This window comes from Gavia stellata, chromosome 1 (genome assembly GCF_030936135.1).
Source record: "Gavia stellata isolate bGavSte3 chromosome 1, bGavSte3.hap2, whole genome shotgun sequence".
In the NCBI taxonomy this organism is placed as follows: domain Eukaryota; kingdom Metazoa; phylum Chordata; class Aves; order Gaviiformes; family Gaviidae; genus Gavia; species Gavia stellata.
The window spans coordinates 125,251,703-125,263,634 of record NC_082594.1 but is presented as its reverse complement, the minus strand read 5'-3'; the positions used below and the strand labels follow the sequence as shown (position 1 = coordinate 125,263,634).

At 46.5% G+C, this 11,932-nt stretch overlaps 1 protein-coding gene across 1 annotated transcript in view; it reads left to right on the top strand.

The window, feature by feature from the left end:
• Positions 1-3,378: 3,378 nt before the first annotated feature.
• The window catches only part of ST3GAL6 (ST3 beta-galactoside alpha-2,3-sialyltransferase 6), a 51,169-nt gene continuing 42,615 nt past the window's right edge, over positions 3,379-11,932 (top strand). The window contains exons 1-2 of the mRNA XM_059818586.1: positions 3,379-3,404; positions 10,827-11,008. The gene's annotated coding sequence lies outside the window, so the exon portion shown is untranslated. The remainder of the gene's footprint in view (positions 3,405-10,826; positions 11,009-11,932) is intronic.

The following is an 11,932-nucleotide window of genomic DNA, read 5'->3' as shown; positions in this document are numbered from 1 at the left end:
TGCGGAGCAAAATGAGTAAACCAGCAAAAGTTCAGGCAGGATCCCAAGGGAAAAGTGCCTCTTGCCTTTGCTTTAAAATGTATTCCTTTAAAAGTTCACTAACAACTGTAATTGTAGATGAGGGAAAGCAAGCGGTCTGTATAACGATGGCCCAACGTCCCAGGGGACGTCACCAGCGGGCTGGCTGCGGAGTCAGATGCACCGAATACAAATCTTCTCACAGAATTTCTGCCTCTTGGTGTCTCATGTTGACATCAGATCTGCACTGGCTTAAAACAAAACTGATCCCCTTCCTCAGTTTTATAGCTACGGCTTGCCCTGATCTTCTTATTCCTAAGCTCTGAAATGCTTTCAGAGTCATCTGACAGTTGTCCACAGGACCTGTAGATCCCAGCAATTGAAGACGGATCTGGACCGTGATGCATCTGAACGGAACTGCAGCATGGGCTCAAACTCTCTTTTTTCAGACACTTTGGACATAGATAGAAGTTATTGTCAAAAAACAGGTAATATTTGTTGAAAAAAACCCAAACCCTAAACCTGTGCAATGTCAAGAAAAGTTCTTCAATAATTTTGTTTGGTTTTAAGCCATCCTTTTTCTTTCCCTTCATGTAGCCTAGTCGCCTTCCTCTATGTTTGCCTACTGGTCTGAAAGACCTGAAAAAATCAAGATATACGTCATCGTTTATGTGGCAGCAGTTTGGTGTCTTGGTTCAAGATACAACTGGGCATGTGTTTTGAAGAGGGGAAACAAATCACCTTTTTTGTTCTTAGAAAGCAAAAAGTTTCCACTCGGAGTGGTACGTTACAGTATTCAGTCACATTTATTTTGCAGAAGTTTCTTAACACTGAAAGACACTTCAATAAATCTTGAGAGCACTCTCAAAATATCAGGTAAGCTCTAGTGACAAGTGATAGTTAAGTTGGTATGAAGGTTTTAGTAATCACCCACTTTGCAGGCATTTTAGATGGAAGAAAACCTGTTCAGAATACAGGCTGCTTACCTACCACACTTACTGAATCACTGTATCTTCACAAGCAGACACAGCAGCGGATGAATCCCTTTTGGAAGAACAGCCTCAGGTTAGAGTAGAAAACTGGAAACGCTGGAAAGAGTAAAAGCAAAGAAGCTCTGTCTGGAAAAGGTAAAGTCTTATGAGTCCTCTTCTTTCTGAAAATACTTCTTTATTCCTTGATATGACTTCTGCAAAGACCACCTCTGCTTCTGTGAAGAGATGAAGTGCATGTAGCTACTGCAACTGTTAGTGTCCCATGCTATTTGCCTCTTCTGGAAAGGTCACAGGATCCTTCTTTCCAATAAAGTGGACCTTTTGGCTTGCAGTATCGATGTTTCAGATTCTGCTCTCAAATTTTTCTGTCATTGTTTCTCTGTTGTTCGCTACTGTAAATCACTGTTCGTGATTGCTTGTCAGCAACAGTGGCACAGAAGTACTGGGGTAATTGTCATGTTCATTCCACATGTTCATGACGCTATAACATCAGAGGAGTTACAAGAACATACTCACCTGCAGGATGTAGACTCTACTGTTGATTTTAGATCAATCTTTCTGTCACCTAAAGGTAGCTCTTCACTCTATAAAGTGTCCTCGAGTTTCTCAGTTCAGCTCTAACTATTTATTTAAGCAAAACTAACAGGCAACAGACCATCAAGATAGTCTTTGTTTGCTGTGTGGATACAAGGCTACTTCCTAGCAGCTCCTACCAAGCACTGTATTGGGAAATCTTTAACAGAGTATTTAAGTAGAATTCTTTTGAAAAAAACATTATGTATGTACCTTAGACTTGATTTGAATAGAGACTTCTGACCATCCCAGATACTGTGTTACCCAAATTGCTTATGGGATAGCTGGCTAAACTGGCAAAGTAAGGCTGTTTGTCCCAGGTAACTTAATTCTGTAGTTAGCTTTTCCCTCTTCCTATATGCCTGCAGAGCAAGAATCGGCTCTGGTTCAGTTATATTCACAAGAAAGTGAAAAGGCCTTTTGGAAAACTGAGCTTCCCAATTACTGAAATAGAAAAGAAGAAGAAAAAAGAAAATGTTTTTTAAAATAGGCAATGAGGTGGATTTGTCTCTTAGCTGTATTGATTTAAATAAAAGTTGTTTCAGTGACATAAAATCTAGATTTATGGAAGAATAACTGAAGGGCAGCATCTGGTTCACTGCTTGTATTGCAGTGACAGCTGGGTTTCACAGGTGCTTGCTGGAGGTAATGGACACTTCCACATGGTCATACCAAGTTCAATGACCAGCTCAAAAGCATGAGTAATGATGCATGCATCAGCTGTGCCAGGGAGAGAGTAACATAACTGAAAGTTACTTAATTCTGTAAGAGAAGGTGTGAGTTTGCAGCGTTTTCTCGGCTAGGTCATTACAAACACTGGCCAGTTACAAAAACCTCTTTTTTGTGTGTTTGTAGGTATTCCGACTTAGCCCTTCCATGCTTTAAGGGATGAAGGAAAGAGGTGAAAAACCATTGGGCTTCAAATGCTGCCCATTATGCGGGGAGAATCTCACACTGGGGAGTTTTCACTTAAGTGTTCACTTACATTTATCTGCCTCAACATACGATTGATCTGCTTTCTAAATCTCACTTCCAGCTAAAGAAAACCAAGTAGCAAATCATGATTTCTGTAAAAAGGCTGTGAAACCTCAGTGGCATCGTTGTGCTGGAGTCATATTAAATGTATGCTGGTGAGGCTGCTTCCAAGATAGCTCCTAAAATAGACACTGAAGATGAAACCTGACCCTGTGCTCCCTGCAGAGCCAGCTGCAGGGGAGGAGAGCTGCTCCTGCACCTCTCTGTTCCTTGAAGGAGATGACTGTTAATGGCATAAACAGCGGTCTCGCTTCTGATCCCATTGTTGTGCTTTCCAAACTGGTAGCTCCATGGAGATTGGAATCCAGTTCCAAGTGTTCTGAATTCATCTCTGCTGCCTGAAGAGCCCACATTTAGTTAAGGATCAAGGTTAAATATGCCTGGAGTAGCAGGCAGTAGCCTGCAGTATAGTTGGTAGAGCGTAGTTCAAGCCTGTGCCAAGGTCAGCGCAGGGGGAAGGGACTGTCTGAGCTGCCTAAAAGCTGCTGCCAGTGCTTTTAGCCTTTACCCAGCGAGAGCCGACTGAACAGGCAAGACTCCTCTGCTGAGCTAAAGGCTCGTTTGAATTATTTGTACAGCACAATTTGGCTACACACCACTGAGAGTCTGGATTGAGGACATTGCCTTTTTATTGTATACTAAAGTGCTGTAAATTTTTTTTCATTAATTTCAAGTGGATTACAATAATTTTCCTGTTTATAACACAGATCCAGAGCATGGACAAAAGTACCATGGAGGCCAAGACAGGAGGAGAGGCATACTGAGTCCCATCCGCCAAGAGTGCAGGTACCTACTTCAGACTTATTTATGCCAATCAAGAGGAAATGAGCAGGGCTTCTTGGCCCGCCTTGTGCTGCAAGGGGGGTCACCCAAACTTCACTTATGATTATCCTTATGATTTCCTGTAATTTCCAGTCTCACTGTTAACGAGTGCTCACCAGGACCGACAAGACCACTGGTATCATCTGATTCAGTCCTCCCACTACCATAGGCAACTATATGTAACAGGCATGTGGGTATTTTAAGTACCCAGAAGGGCAGCTGTTTGGGTATTTATAGGTGCAAGAAAGGAAATGAGCCCCAGGCTCTGATTCCTGGCTGGCAGGCTTAAGTAGGCTTTATTTTACAAAGTGGGAAAAGGCTAGACGTATGCATGTGCTTTTTAGGAGTTCCCAGAAAAAGGTGGGTGCGAATGGGTTACCGAGAAAGAGGGAATGTTTTCTCTAGCAAGACCAAAGGCAATGACTGCTAGACCTGAGGGTGATGTTAATGGGGTGGACTTCTTTATGGGAGTGGATGTGAAGAGCAGGAGGAGAGATGTTGCACCAGCCATAGTACTCAGGGACTTGGAAGGTCTGAGGCATGGCCATGCAACTTTGCATGACAAGTTTCTTGTTCAAAAATGTCCATAAAACATTTCTTTCATACCCTGCCAATTTATGTTGTGCCAAGGGTCCTTTCCAATGCTTTACAACAAACTTGAGGCTTGTAGGAAAAGGCCAAAGAGCCAAAGGATAATGCTCTGCTTTTTGCTCCTCTGTAGCACAAGGGCACCAGCAAATCTCCAGGTTTCTGCTATGGCAAGGAATTCGTTAAATTCACAGCCAGTTTGTACCCCTTTGTTCTCGGGCCAGCATTGTTTAGCTGCTCTCCCAAGAGAGGCTGTCCATTCTCCGTGTAACCCTTCTTTGCATCTTCTCCAGAGCTGTTTTCTTCTCCAGTGTAAGACCCCAAATCATGTATGGTGTTCTGGGCGAAACACCAGAGTTTTGTACACCTGCATCAGTGTTTCCCTGCCTGAGAAATATTATCTTACCTAGAGCATAGTCTCCTTTTCTGTGAATGGCTGAAAATTTATTTGTTGTTTATTTCAATCATCTTTTGCATGTCCTAGCTCATTTGACCTGACAAATCTGGCCTTAATCCTATGCATCTGTGTCTCTGCACCATAGCCATCTTTGCTGACCAGGATTGTTTGCTGTTTGTGACTCCTAAGAATCTCTCTATAGTGGGTTGTTTTTCACTTACTCAGGCCTAAAGTGCTTTCCAAGATTTTTCTCTTGCTTGGAATATATACATGGGATAGTTTTTGTAACTTTGATCTAGATATATTCCAATCTCCCTCCACATTCAAGTCTTTCAGCTCTCCAGTGCAGCTAAATTCACTAATAAGTTTCCTTAATTTGACAGTTTGCCCTTCTGAAGTTGAACTGTTTAATTACCAACCTGCTCTGTTTGTTATTCTGTTCAATGTAGATGGAAACAGTTGCTATGTACTCAGCCCAATGCTGTTTTCTATGACCAGGATTTTCTGAGTGTCTTCATTACTTACTAATTTGGGGTTGTCTCTTTTTGTCTCAGTGACTACTGAGAAGAAATCTGGCAGCTATTGTACACATGGCTAGCTGGGCGCAAGTTTATTATTAGAAGCATTTGTTTCCCAAATAGTATCTGGGAAGTTAAAGTTGACCATGGCACAATTCCCAGTAGTGTTTCTATAATAACATTTCAATGACAGACCTGTTCTTGCACCATTATATTTTAGCTGCAGACAAGAAAGGCCAGGTTTCAATGAGGTGTCCAAATCAAAAACAACCACCCCCCAAAAAACAAAGGCTGTGAGCAGGTGGTGTGGGCTGCTGGAAGTGGAGCTTCCTGTTCACGTACAACAGGGAATTTTATGATGAATGAAATGATGAAGAGTTAAATGACAGTTGGCTTATATTTTAATAAATTGCAAAGATCACTTGATGTTTTCCACTTGTCTGGATGAAATGGCTAAACACTGAAATAGGAGTATTGTACTAAGATTGCAAGTGTCTTGGATATTGGCCTATTGATCATATGCACATGGGTCAGGTCTGGCTCCCATTTGGAACAGGAGCAGAGCAGTAAAAAAGAAAAGTCTGCTCCATGAGCTATTGCTGTCCCGAGTTACAGAGACCAAGCCAGCCTTTTCTGCCGTAGGGCTGCTCTGCTCAGTCCGGACTGGTGTGAAGGAAGGATTCCCTCCCCCGTGCTGCCAGCCCTATTTTGTGTGGGTACGTACTGGATTCTTCCGACCTGTTTCAAGTGGCCGTTTGGCCTGTAGCAAGGGTCATTACCTGGCAGAAGTTGTAAGCAGATAAGTCAGTCATGGGAAGAAATGCATTTAAAACTTTCCCAGCTGTTGTACCTACATCCAAGAGTTTGAGTGCGGCTTGAACTCTTAAATGTAAGACACGTGCAAAGCACTCTTCACCTCAGCCCACATCTGTCTCTCATTGAAATTAGCCTGCTGTTCATATCTGACAAGGCTTCTAGTTGCTTCTGTCATGCCATTGCTGACTTATAGCAGTTCACCTAGCCTTCTCACCCTCCTTCTTGGAGTCTAATCATAGCTACTTGTATCACTTTCATAGCCCTGTTTTGTGTCCTGTCCTGTGACATCGTATTTTCAAGCACAGACCCTATCTGAAGAGTACCTGGAGGAAAACATGTGCACCTGTTTCCAGATTTTTGGCTGCTGCAAACCAGTAAAGGAATCCAGGCCAGTTAACACTGGCCAAAGAAGAGGGCCAAAAGTTTGAATTTGAAAGGTTATATATCTGAGAGTTGCAGTAGCTGCCTTAGCACTTGTAATAATGACTTGGTGGTACAGCTGAAGCCAGTGGGACACAGGACGGAAATTTGGGGATCTGGAGGCCAGAATGACAGGCTGTGCAGTGGGGAGCCAGAGGGAAAAACAAGGAGGTCCTTTTTTATAAAATGCACAGAGAAAGAAACTGGGCATTAAGCTGTGCTTAAAATGGCAAAGGCATCTCACATGCTGGCTTCTCCTTGGAAGGGAGACGGGGAGCAGTGAGTACTGGCAGGGTACTGTAGAAATGACAGAGCTATCCTAAGAGGACGGGTGTTTCCCCTTCCAAAAGCAGCTTATGTCAGTCAGCCTAGCACACGAGGCCACGTGGGTAGGGACCCAGAGCCACAGGCTCAAGGACTTCTTGTTCTCTCTGAGCCCGTCTGCATTTGGCACCCGGGCTGTGACCTAGGAGCAGACTGCAAATGAGGGTCTCGCACCGCCCTCCACCCCTTGGGTGGGTACTCCCTCCTATGCACCACTTCATCTCTCTCCTTCTCCCAGCCTTCCCCTGTGCCGGAGACCACAGCCAGCGTCCTTTGTGAACAGCAGTCCACTGTGTGCCCGTGAGCTACAGGGTGGGAAGGTGACTGCCTTGTCCCCGTCAGATGGGTGAGAGGGATGGATCTTGAGAGGTTTGTCTCCTGCCAAGGGAGGAAGCATCAGCTCTTGCCCTCTTTCCTTGAGGAAGGGGCTCCTTTCAGTGCTGTGAAGCTTCAGTTTGGATTACCCTTGGATGCATGTAGAGGTGGAGTCATGGCAGTATACTAGCAACAAGCAAGGATGGAGGGCACAAGTGGGAAACTTGAGTTCCACATGACAGTATAGTTTAATAGAAATAAGGCAACAAGTGGAGAGGAGGAATCTGTGGTTTAATGTTGTTCTTGACCTTGTGAAAGCCACTAGATGCTTAGGACCTATTTTTCCATAAGTTTGCAAACCCTTTCCCCTTTTCCTTCCTGTTGTTTTGCTAGCAATGCTCTTCAGGTGGGTGTGTTTTGACCTCTTTCTTCCCTTACACGTGCTTAGGACCTTTAGCGCCCATTGGATAATGTATTTCTTTATGGGTTTACAGATGCTGTTGAGGGCTTAATTTTGGCAAGTGGTGCTTCCTGATGTGCTCACCATTTCAGATTGCATTGGATCGGCTGGCAGGGAGGCCATCTCAGCCTACCCAGGTTACCTCCATGACATTTCTTGCTGTCATATGTTTTGTTTTCTTGTATCCCCTAGAATCTGAGAGAAACTCTACGAAACAGCGTTGTGCTGAGACAGGTTTTGGAGCTCAGAGACTGGGGCATGTATGGGACTTGGGGCTGTTCTCATGGTGCGACGTAAAAATTAGGATCAGACTATGACAGTGAGTAGTAAAGCTAGAAAATGAGTGGAGAAAGGATGTTGTGATAGTCTGTATTTCTGTAAATGCATTCATCTCCTAAAATAATTAATAAAGGGAAAGAGTTCTGTTGCATTTTAATTCTAGGACCAGAGGTGTATGATAGACTGCATGGTGCATTGCGTACACAGAGCCTGATTAGTCATCTTGCTTATTGGATTGCTGGGGAGGAAATCACTTTCATGATGCTGCAACTTTCCATTCAGTTTATTCTGTGTTCTCCACAGTTTTGCTTTTCCCACATTCAACAGTTTTTTCTTTCCATTTCCCATAATTTTTATCTTTTTTTTTTCTCTGGTTTTGCAAGCTGGGGTAGAGTCTGGCTGCAACATTTCCTTAGTTTAGTAGTGACTCAGGAGGTACATAGTTTCTCCTGGAACTTAAATAAGACTCCATTTTATTTGGATTTATTTTAGTTACTGCTTCACATTTAAAGGTTTCTGGGGCTTTTATGTTTGGTTTGGGGAGAGGTTTGTGTCTCAGAAGAGCTGATTTTGAACTGAAACAGAAAAAATCTGTTGACTTTTTGGTCACATGCATTGTTTTTGCTTACAGGAGCATTCATTTGACTTCCTGCTAGTTGTCATTTTCCAAAGCATTTTGAAGGCTACTCATTGTTGTCAAATCATCGCTGATACTATTTCTGTGCAATAGAATATATCCCAGAGAAGTGATTCCTTACACTTTGTGGCAAATAAATTCAGGTTAGTTATTAACTTCTTGCTTGTACAGGTTGTTTTGAAAACTGCTAGGAACTAAACTTTTTTTGCACTATATTAATTGTTCAAATTGCCATTTGAATCCTTGAATTTAGTTTGACATAGTTAGATGACAACAAACACCAGCTTTCATTCTGTTGCTTGTCTTGGATGGTTACAGCTGCCAGAAGAAACTGAAGTGAAATTACATTATTACAAATTAGATTATTACATTATTTGATCAATGTAGTTAGAATTTGGGATTTTGCAGTTTATTCCAGACAGAGGTGTATTCAGGTATCTTAGATACAATTTTTTGTATTTATTACACACACTGCCTTTAATGCAAGGGAATAAAACTGTGAGCAACAGGTCCTCTGTTCACAGCAGTACATCTCCTATGGACTTTGGCTGCAAATGTGAATGCTTAGCTCTTCCTAGAGTTAGATGCCTTGTGCAAGACTCCCAGAAAATTGGCAAGCATACAACTTACAGCCAGCTGTGAAATCAAATGACTTCTTTTAAGTTATCACATAGTATCACCATAGGAACATTGCCTATGTCTCACTAGGTTCAGAGGTGCATCGGTAACTTGAGCTGGCCCCTCTCAGCCAGTGGCTCCGTCCTGCTAACAGCACGTTCGTGTTCTTTACCGCTATGTTTTTCAGCCTGCCCAAAGATCCATGCTCGACTGTTACCAATACCCAGGTTAGCTGGTGTGAAATTAGCTCACGCCCATGAACTCATGCACAAAAGATGCAGCTGCAGGACACGCATCCTGTCTGGAACAGAGGCAGGAATAGCATCCATTTCCTCAAGGTTTCCTACGCTCCTCCTCGGTGAATAGTCCCAGCATCTTGTTCTGCAGAAATCTGGCACATCCCGAGAGTAAGTCCATCCTGTATCCTAAACAAAGGCAAGGCCAGAACGAAATAGTACTGGACTGCGTAATTTAAGACTATCATGAAACGTATCAGCAAGGGGACCAAAGTGAAGTCACATAACCCATCATCTGGAATTTCCTAACTTCTGACTCCATTGTGTGACCTTAATGATTTTTTTAATTGGATTTGTGCCTATAATACTTAGGTGAATTGAAGGGTAAGATGAGAGCTAATAGGAAAAAGATACAGCAGAGTTAAATAAACTAATTTTAGAAGGCAGATAATTTAGCTATATACTTTGAAGCAGCTTGGTTTTGTAAAGGCCAGGACGTGAAGGGTGATGACCTGAGGAACCTCATGGGAGAAGGGGCCAAAGCACGAAGGTATTTTCAGCTCGAGGCAAGACAAATTACAGAGGACTGAACTTTGGTTCCCAGCCCAGAACACATTGAAAGCCGTCTCAGCATGCTCCAGAGTGGGATAGTCCCTTAAGAGTGGACAAAACCTCCCTGCTTTTAATCTGTTATTTTTATTACATGTACGTACAGGCTGTATAAAACTGCTGCTGAGAACGGACTCCACCTCTGGTCCTTCCCAGTGAGAGCCACCGAAAAAACCAGGAGCTGCTCTTCCAATAAAGGAAGCATCTTGTTCTGATACAATGCTAAAAACGTACTGCAAGCTCCCTGAAGCCTCACCTAGAGAAGTTTCAGATGGTCGGTGGACAGGATCGTAACGTTTGAAACAAGAGAGGACGCTGAGATTATTACCAACCCCATAGAGTTCTTCTAGCGTGATACGCTACTCTGGGCAAAATACAACACTGATGCAGCGCGCGATTCCAGGCAAACTTTTTCTGCATCCCCTTTATCACTGCCAGAATTATTTATTAACTTTCTTTTCAAAGAGTAATGCCCAGTCCTGCGCGGTTGGGTGCTGTTGTGTGGAAGGAAGCTTTTCCAGGAGCCCCACGACACCCTCCGGGGTCGCTCACACAGGCTGAGCCTTCACTTTGCCCCCGGCAGCAGCTCTCCAGGGGGGTACCTCCTCCCCTCATGGCTTTCGCCGGGGCTGGCTGGAAGCGGGCGGGGAGCTCGGGGAGAGCCCTGCCCCTGGCAGAACTGCTGCGCTTTCCGCTTGCCTGGCTTCCCCCCGCCGCCCCCAGGTGACGATCCGGTCGTTAATTAGCTGTTAATTCCTGGAGGCTGCGGAGGCGCGAAAGGCTCTTGCAGCGGCGGGGGCGGCTCGCTGCCCCCTCCCCGCGGCTCTCCCACCCCCCGAGCCGGGGGGGAAGGCGCCGGCCCTCAGCGAGCCGCCGGCCCGGGGGAGCAGGAGCAGGAGCAGGAGCAGGAGGAGGAGGAGGAGGAGGAGGAGGAGGAGGAGGAGGAGGAAGAACAGTGGCTGCGGCTCCAGCTGGCAGTCAGAAGAGATGCACTCAGTACGGTGCGGGGGGAGAGAGAGAGAGAGTAGCGCCTCAGCTTTCCTCACGTGAGTCTCTCCTCCCCCTGGAAGGCTTTGGTATAAACCGAGGAGGAATTCCAGCAGACTCGAGCCAAGTAACATCTCCCTCCCAAACCGGCAGCGTGCTTCCTTTTGCGTTTTCTCTTGCAGACGGGGCTCAGCCGAAAGAAGCCTTCCTCCTCCTCCTCCTCCTCCCCGTAAGCACCACCGCGCGGGAACCGGGCTGCAGCTACCGAGGGAGAGGCTGCCTGGGCGGCCCCGATAAGAAGCGACGAGTTCTGTCGTCTTGTTTCCGTCGAATTGCAGATAAAATATCGGCGCGTTGACAACTGGTAAGTGAACAGCCTCGCTGTAGAGCGTAGCTGGCTCTGTAAACTCTTGCACAGGTGGAGAGGGTCTTGTGGATGGTACCCGAAGGTGCTGTTCCCGAGTTTGCGGCGTTCCTGCCGTGCGACATCTTCTCGCCACGCTCTTGGCGTTGTTTCAGACGGGAAGGCTTCTGGCTAACCTCGTGTAGGGTCTGTGCCTGATTCCAGTTCTAAAACCTCCCTCAGGTAAAGCACCGATGGCAGCAGCTGCCGACAACGTTGCTGTTCGATGTGAATCACCAGGTACTCGAAGGCAGAGCTGCCTATGCTGATACATCAGCGTGTCCCTCGGTGAAAGCATTCAAGGAATTAATTAAATTTCCAGAGGGATGGAGCCTGCCTCTACAAGCCTCCTTTGAAGAGAATACAATTTTAATCGGCTTGCGAGCTGGTGAGGCGAGATGTCCCAGAGCTTCCTGGGAACCTCCTGCTCAAAACTACCATCGCGGCCGCAGCAGGGACCCGCTTACCGCCGGGGATGAGCCTGACAGAAGCTGAAGCGCCGCCGCCCGGCTGGCGGGCGGCGTTTGGCCGCGCTTGATGCCGCACGCAGGCGGCCGGTGCCGGGGACCGCCTGCGCCGGGGGAGAGGCCGGGCTGAGGCGCTGCCCGGGGCCGGCTCTCCCCCCCGGCCGGAGAAGGGCCCACCGGGGGGGCGCTCCCCAGCGGGCGGCGGGGGGAGCGCGGGAGGAAGCGCCCCCGCCGCGCCGCGAGGGGGGCTGCCGGGCGCCGCCGCCCAGCCAGGTAGGCGGCCCGGGGGCTCCGGGGGAGGTGAGGGACGGGAAGGGGCCGGCCCCTTTCCCCAGCCGGCCGCGGGGCGGGGGGAGCCGCTCGCCTCTCCCCGAGCAGCCCCGCTCCTGGGCTGGGGCGGCGGGCGGAGCCGGCCCCG